We start from the raw sequence: 7,500 nt of genomic DNA on the forward strand, positions 1-7,500 counted from the left end.
GTGCCGGGCCGCCGAAAGCGAGCAGGGTGCCACCGCTCGGGGCCCCGGTTTGTCCGTCCCACCCGGAGGCCCATATCTCCGGAAGACACAGGCCGATTTCCACCGGGTATGGCTCGTTGTGTGCGGCCGGACCAGGCGCAGCGGACGGTACCGAGCACTCGGAGGTCGGGCGCTGCCCGCCGGAGGTACAGCGAAAGGCTGCAAACCACTTTCCGCCGCCTCCCTCCGCGGGCGTGAGACCGACGGTCGTCGGGTTTGTTTCCGCGGCTAGAGCAGGACGAGGGGCAGCGAACGGTACCGGAAGGAACCCGGTCGCACACCGGGAAGTCGACTAGCGGGCCGCCGAAAGCGAGCACGGGGCCCCGGTTTGTCCGTCCCACCCGGAGGCCCATATCTCTGGAAGGCACAGGCCGATTTCCACCGGGTATGGCTCGTTGTGTGCGGCCGGACCAGGCGCAGCGGACGGTACCGAGCACTCGGAGGTCGGGCGCTGCCCGCCGGAGGTACAGCGAAAGGCTGCAAACCACTTTCCGCCACCTCCCTCCGCGGGCGTGAGACCGACGGTCGTCGGGTTTGTTTCCGCGGCTAGAGCAGGACGAGGGGCAGCGAACGGTACCGGAACGAACCCGGTCGCACACCGGGAAGTCGACCAGCGGGCCGCCGAAAGCGTGCTCGGGTCCCCGGTTTGTCTGTCCCACCCGGAGGCTGATATCTGAGGAAGTCCGAGGCCGATTTCCTCCGGCTAACTCGGCGGGCAATGTGTCCCCCCCACCATCTTCGGCTGATTACCGTGGCTGGACCGGATCAAGGAGCAACGGAACCGTGCCAGAACGACGTCGGTCGGACGGCGTGAACTGATAGTGCCGAGGCCGGAAACCGAGCCGGAAATGTGCACCGATTTATTGGTCCCACTCGCAGGCCCATATCTCCGGAAGGCCGAGGCCGATTTCCTCCGGGTATGGTTCGCTGCGTGCAGCCGGAAGGGGAGCAGCGGACGGCACTGAGCAGCCGGAGGTGCGGCGCTGCCCGCCGGAGCTGCAAGCGAAAGGCTGCGCACCGCTTTCCGCTGGTTAACTCGGCAGGCCGTCAGGCCGACCGACTCCGCTTCAGCACGGGAGCTAGAGTCGGGCAAGGGGCACCGAAGGGTACCGGAAGGATCACGTTCGGACACCGGGAAGTCGAGTGCCGGGCCGCCGAAAGCGAGCTCGGGGCCCCGGTTTGTCCGTCCCACCCGGAGGCCCATATCTCGAGAAGGCACAGGCCGATTTCCTCCGGGTTTGGCTCGCTGCGTGCGGCCGGACGAGGTGCAGCGAACGGTACCGAGCACTCGGAGGTGCGGCGCTGCCCGCCGGAGGTACAGCGAAAGGCTGCAAACCGCTTTCCGCCTCCTCTCCCCTCGGGCGTGAGACCGACGGTCGTCTGGTTTGCTTCCGCGGCAAGAGCAGGACGAGGGGCACCGAGCTGGTACCAGAACGAACCCGGTCGCACACCGGGATGTCGAGTGCCCGGCCCAAACCCGCTACCCCCCCCCCCCACCCGAAAGCGAGCCACGGTTTGTGGATTAAAAGTGAAGCGGCAAAGATTTGTAAAACAGCGTGAAATGATGAACCAGAAGCCCAAAGTAATGGTGGGAATAAAAGTTCCGAAATGTGAAATGGTGAACCAGAAGTTGTGTGAACTGTTTAACCCAAAGTGGCAAAAATGGATTAAAAGGGGTGAAATGATCGACCGCAAAGCAGGGCAAGCATTAAACAAAAGCAGCAGCATTTTTTAAAAAGGGACAAATGGTTTACCAGAATCCCAAAAGAATGCTCAGAGACTTAAGTGCCAAAGGGGCAAATGGTTAACCAGAAGCTGGGTGAACTGCTTAACCCAAAGTGGGAAAAAGGATAAAAAAGGGGTGAACTGATCAACCAGAAGTCGACAACAATGTGCGGCGATTAAGTCTGAAAGAGGGAAAGGTTGACCGGAAAGCAGGGAAATGATTAAACAAAAGCAGAAAAATTCAGTAAAAAGGGGCAAGTGGTGAACCAGAAGTTGGGTGAACTGCTTAACCAAAAGTGGGAAAGAGGATTAAAAGGGGAGAAATGTTGAACCAGATGTCGAAAACAATGCGCGGCGATGAAGTCTGAAAGAGGAAAAGGTTGACCGCAAAGCAGGGAAAGGATTAAACAGAAGCAGCAATATCTTTTAAAAAGGGACAAATGGTGAACCAGAATCCCAAAAGAATGCTCAGAGACTTAAGTCCCAAAGGGGCAAATGGTTAACCAGAAGCTGGGTGAACTGTTTAACCAAAAGTGGGAAAAAGGATTAAAATGTTGTGAAATGATTAACCAGAAGGCGAAAGCAAAGTGCGGCGGCGAAGTCCTAAAGGGGAAAAGGTTGACCATAAAGCAGGGAAATGATTAAACAAAAGCAGAAAAATTCAGTAAGAAGGGGCAAATGGTTAACCAGAAGTTGGGTGAACTGCTTAACCAAAAGTGGGAAAGAGGATTAAAAGGGGAGAAATGTTGAACCAGATGTCGAAAACAATGCGCGGCGATGAAGTCTGAAAGAGGAATAGGTCGACCGCAAAGCAGGGAAATGATTAAACAAAAGCAGAAAAATTCAGTAAAAAGGGGCAAATGGTGAACCAGAAGCTGGGTGAACTGCTTAACCAAAAGTGGGAAAAAGGATTAAAAGGGGAGAAATGTTGAACCAGATGTCGAAAACAAGGTGCGGCGATGAAGTCTGAAAGAGGAATAGGTCGACCGCAAAGCAGGGAAAGGTTTAATCAAAAGCAGCAATATCTTTTAAAAAGGGACAAATGGTGAACCAGAATCACAAAAGAATGCTCAGAGACTTAAGTCCCAAAGGGGAAATGGTTAACCAGTAGCTGGGTGAACTGTCCAACCCAAAGTGGGAAAAAGGATTAAAAGGGGTGAAATGATTAACCAGAAGGCGAAAGCAAAGTGCGGCGGCGAAGTCGTAAGGGGAAAAGGTTGACCAGAAAGCAGGGAAAGCATTAAACAAAAGCGGCAACATTTTTAAAAAAGTGGCAAATGGTTAACCAGAATCCCAAAAGAATGCTCAGAGACTTAAGTCCCAAAGGGGAAATGGTTAACCAGAAGCTGGGTGAACTGGTGAACCAAAAGTGGGAAAAAGGATTAAAAGGGGAGAAATGTTTAACCAGAAGGCAAAAGCAAAGTGCGGCGGCGAAGTCCAAAAGGGGAAAAGGTTGACAAGAAAGCAGGGAAATGATTAAACCAAAGCGGAAAAATTCAGTATAATGGGGCAAATGGTTAACCAGAAGCTGGGTGAAATGGTTAACCGAAAGTGGCAAAAAAAGATTTAAAGGGGAAAAATGATTAACCAGAAGTCGACAACAATGCGCGGCGATGAAGTCTGAAAGGGGAAAAGGTTGACCACATAGCAGGGAAACGATTAAACAAAAGCGGCAACATTTTTAAAAAAGTGGCAAATGATTAACCAGAATCCCAAAAGAATGCTCAGAGACTAAGTCCCAAAGGGGAAATGGTTAACCAGAAGCTGGGGGAAATGGTTAACCAAAAGTTGCAAAAATGATTAAAAGGGGTGAAATGATTAACCAGGAGGCTAAAGCAATGTGCCGCGGTGAAGTCTGAAAGAGGGAAAGGTTGACCAGAAAGCATTAAACAAAAGCGGCAACATTTTTTAAAAATTGGCAAATGATTAACCAGAATCCCAAAAGAATGCTCAGAGACTAAGTCCCATAGGGGAAATGGTTAACCAGAAGCTGGGGGAAATGGTTAACCAAAAGTTGCAAAAATGATTAAAAGGGGTGAAATGATTAACCAGAATTCGAAAATAATGTGCGGCGATGAAGTCCTAAAGGGGAAAAGTTTGACCACAAAGCAGGGAAAGCATTAAACAAAAGCGGCAACATTTTTTAAAAATTGGCAAATGATTAACCAGAATCCCAAAAGAATGCTCAGAGACTAAGTCCCAAAGGGGAAATGGTTAACCAGAAGCTGGGGGAAATGGTTAACCAAAAGTTGCAAAAATGATTAAAAGGGGTGAAATGATTAACCAGGAGGCTAAAGCAATGTGCCGCGGTGAAGTCTGAAAGAGGGAAAGGTTGACCAGAAAGCATTAAACAAAAGCGGCAACATTTTTTAAAAATTGGCAAATGATTAACCAGAATCCCAAAAGAATGCTCAGAGACTAAGTCCCAAAGGGGAAATGGTTAACCAGAAGCTGGGGGAAATGGTTAACCAAAAGTTGCAAAAATGATTAAAAGGGGTGAAATGATTAACCAGGAGGCTAAAGCAATGTGCCGCGGTGAAGTCTGAAAGAGGGAAAGGTTGACCAGAAAGCATTAAACAAAAGCGGCAACATTTTTAAAAAAGTGGCAAATGATTAACCAGAATCCCAAAAGAATGCTCAGAGACTGAGTCCCAAAGGGGAAATGGTTAACCAGAAGCTGGGGGAAATGGTTAACCAAAAGTTGCAAAAATGATTAAAAGGGGTGAAATGATTAACCAGGAGGCTAAAGCAATGTGCCGCGGTGAAGTCTGAAAGAGGGAAAGGTTGACCAGAAAGCATTAAACAAAAGCGGCAACATTTTTTAAAAAGTGGCAAATGATTAACCAGAATCCCAAAAGAATGCTCAGAGACTAAGTCCCAAAGGGGAAATGGTTAACCAGAAGCTGGGGGAAATGGTTAACCAAAAGTTGCAAAAATGATTAAAAGGGGTGAAATGATTAACCAGGAGGCTAAAGCAATGTGCCGCGGTGAAGTCTGAAAGAGGGAAAGGTTGACCAGAAAGCATTAAACAAAAGCGGCAACATTTTTTAAAAATTGGCAAATGATTAACCAGAATTCCAAAAGAATGCTCAGAGACTAAGTCCCAAAGGGGAAATGGTTAACCAGAAGCTGGGGGAAATGGTTAACCAAAAGTTGCAAAAATGATTAAAAGGGGTGAAATGATTAACCAGGAGGCTGAAGCAATGTGCCGCGGGGAAGTCTGAAAGAGGCAAAGGTTGACCAGAAAGCATTAAACAAAAGTGGCAACATTTTTTAAAAATTGGCAAATGATTAACCAGAATCCCAAAAGAATGCTCAGAGACTAAGTCCCAAAGGGGAAATGGTTAACCAGAAGCTGGGGGAAATGGTTAACCAAAAGTTGCAAAAATGATTAAAAGGGGTGAAATGATTAACCAGGAGGCTAAAGCAATGTGCCGCGGTGAAGTCTGAAAGAGGGAAAGGTTGACCAGAAAGCATTAAACAAAAGTGGCAACATTTTTAAAAAATTGGCAAATGATTAACCAGAATCCCAAAAGAATGCTCAGAGACTAAGTCCCAAAGGGGAAATGGTTAACCAGAAGCTGGGGGAAATGGTTAACCAAAAGTTGCAAAAATGATTAAAAGGGGTGAAATGATTAACCAGGAGGCTGAAGCAATGTGCCGCGGTGAAGTCTGAAAGAGGGAAAGGTTGACCAGAAAGCATTAAACAAAAGTGGCAACATTTTTTAAAAATTGGCAAATGATTAACCAGAATCCCAAAAGAATGCTCAGAGACTAAGTCCCAAAGGGGAAATGGTTAACCAGAAGCTGGGGGAAATGGTTAACCAAAAGTTGCAAAAATGATTAAAAGGGGTGAAATGATTAACCAGGAGGCTGAAGCAATGTGCCGCGGTGAAGTCTGAAAGAGGGAAAGGTTGACCAGAAAGCATTAAACAAAAGTGGCAACATTTTTTAAAAATTGGCAAATGATTAACCAGAATCCCAAAAGAATGCTCAGAGACCAAGTCCCAAAGGGGAAATGGTTAACCAGAAGCTGGGGGAAATGGTTAACCAAAAGTTGCAAAAATGATTAAAAGGGGTGAAATGATTAACCAGGAGGCTAAAGCAATGTGCCGCGGTGAAGTCTGAAAGAGGGAAAGGTTGACCAGAAAGCATTAAACAAAAGCGGCAACATTTTTTAAAAATTGGCAAATGATTAACCAGAATCCCAAAAGAATGCTCAGAGACTAAGTCCCAAAGGGGAAATGGTTAACCAGAAGCTGGGGGAAATGGTTAACCAAAAGTTGCAAAAATGATTAAAAGGGGTGAAATGATTAACCAGGAGGCTGAAGCAATGTGCCGCGGTGAAGTCTGAAAGAGGGAAAGGTTGACCAGAAAGCATTAAACAAAAGTGGCAACATTTTTTAAAAATTGGCAAATGATTAACCAGAATCCCAAAAGAATGCTCAGAGACTAAGTCCCAAAGGGGAAATGGTTAACCAGAAGCTGGGGGAAATGGTTAACCAAAAGTTGCAAAAATGATTAAAAGGGGTGAAATGATTAACCAGGAGGCTAAAGCAATGTGCCGCGGTGAAGTCTGAAAGAGGGAAAGGTTGACCAGAAAGCATTAAACAAAAGTGGCAACATTTTTAAAAAATTGGCAAATGATTAACCAGAATCCCAAAAGAATGCTCAGAGACTAAGTCCCAAAGGGGAAATGGTTAACCAGAAGCTGGGGGAAATGGTTAACCAAAAGTTGCAAAAATGATTAAAAGGGGTGAAATGATTAACCAGGAGGCTGGAGCAATGTGCCGCGGTGAAGTCTGAAAGAGGGAAAGGTTGACCAGAAAGCATTAAACAAAAGTGGCAACATTTTTTAAAAATTGGCAAATGATTAACCAGAATCCCAAAAGAATGCTCAGAGACTAAGTCCCAAAGGGGAAATGGTTAACCAGAAGCTGGGGGAAATGGTTAACCAAAAGTTGCAAAAATGATTAAAAGGGGTGAAATGATTAACCAGGAGGCTGAAGCAATGTGCCGCGGTGAAGTCTGAAAGAGGGAAAGGTTGACCAGAAAGCATTAAACAAAAGTGGCAACATTTTTAAAAAATTGGCAAATGATTAACCAGAATCCCAAAAGAATGCTCAGAGACCAAGTCCCAAAGGGGAAATGGTTAACCAGAAGCTGGGGGAAATGGTTAACCAAAAGTTGCAAAAATGATTAAAAGGGGTGAAATGATTAACCAGGAGGCTAAAGCAATGTGCCGCGGTGAAGTCTGAAAGAGGGAAAGGTTGACCAGAAAGCATTAAACAAAAGCGGCAACATTTTTTAAAAATTGGCAAATGATTAACCAGAATCCCAAAAGAATGCTCAGAGACTAAGTCCCAAAGGGGAAATGGTTAACCAGAAGCTGGGTGAAATGGTTAACCAAAAGTTGCAAAAATGATTAAAAGGGGTGAAATGATCAACCAGAAGTCGAAAATAATGTGCGGCGATGAAGTCCTAAGGGGCAAAAGTCACCCAGAAGGCAGGGAAATGATCAAACGAAAGCAGCCAAAAAATTATTAAAAGAGGGGAACTGATGAACCAAAAGATGAGAAACGGCCCGCAGAGACTAAGTCCAAAACGGGAACTGGTGAACCGGAAATGATTAACCAAAAACTAAGTCCGAAGAGGGAACTGGTAAACCAGAACTGAGTAACCCGATTTTTAAAATTAATTATAAATGGGGAAACGATTGAGCAAAAGGCGGAAATT

The sequence above is a fragment of the Heptranchias perlo genome, unplaced genomic scaffold (genome assembly GCF_035084215.1).
Source record: "Heptranchias perlo isolate sHepPer1 unplaced genomic scaffold, sHepPer1.hap1 HAP1_SCAFFOLD_1502, whole genome shotgun sequence".
Taxonomy (NCBI): Eukaryota; Metazoa; Chordata; class Chondrichthyes; order Hexanchiformes; family Hexanchidae; genus Heptranchias; species Heptranchias perlo.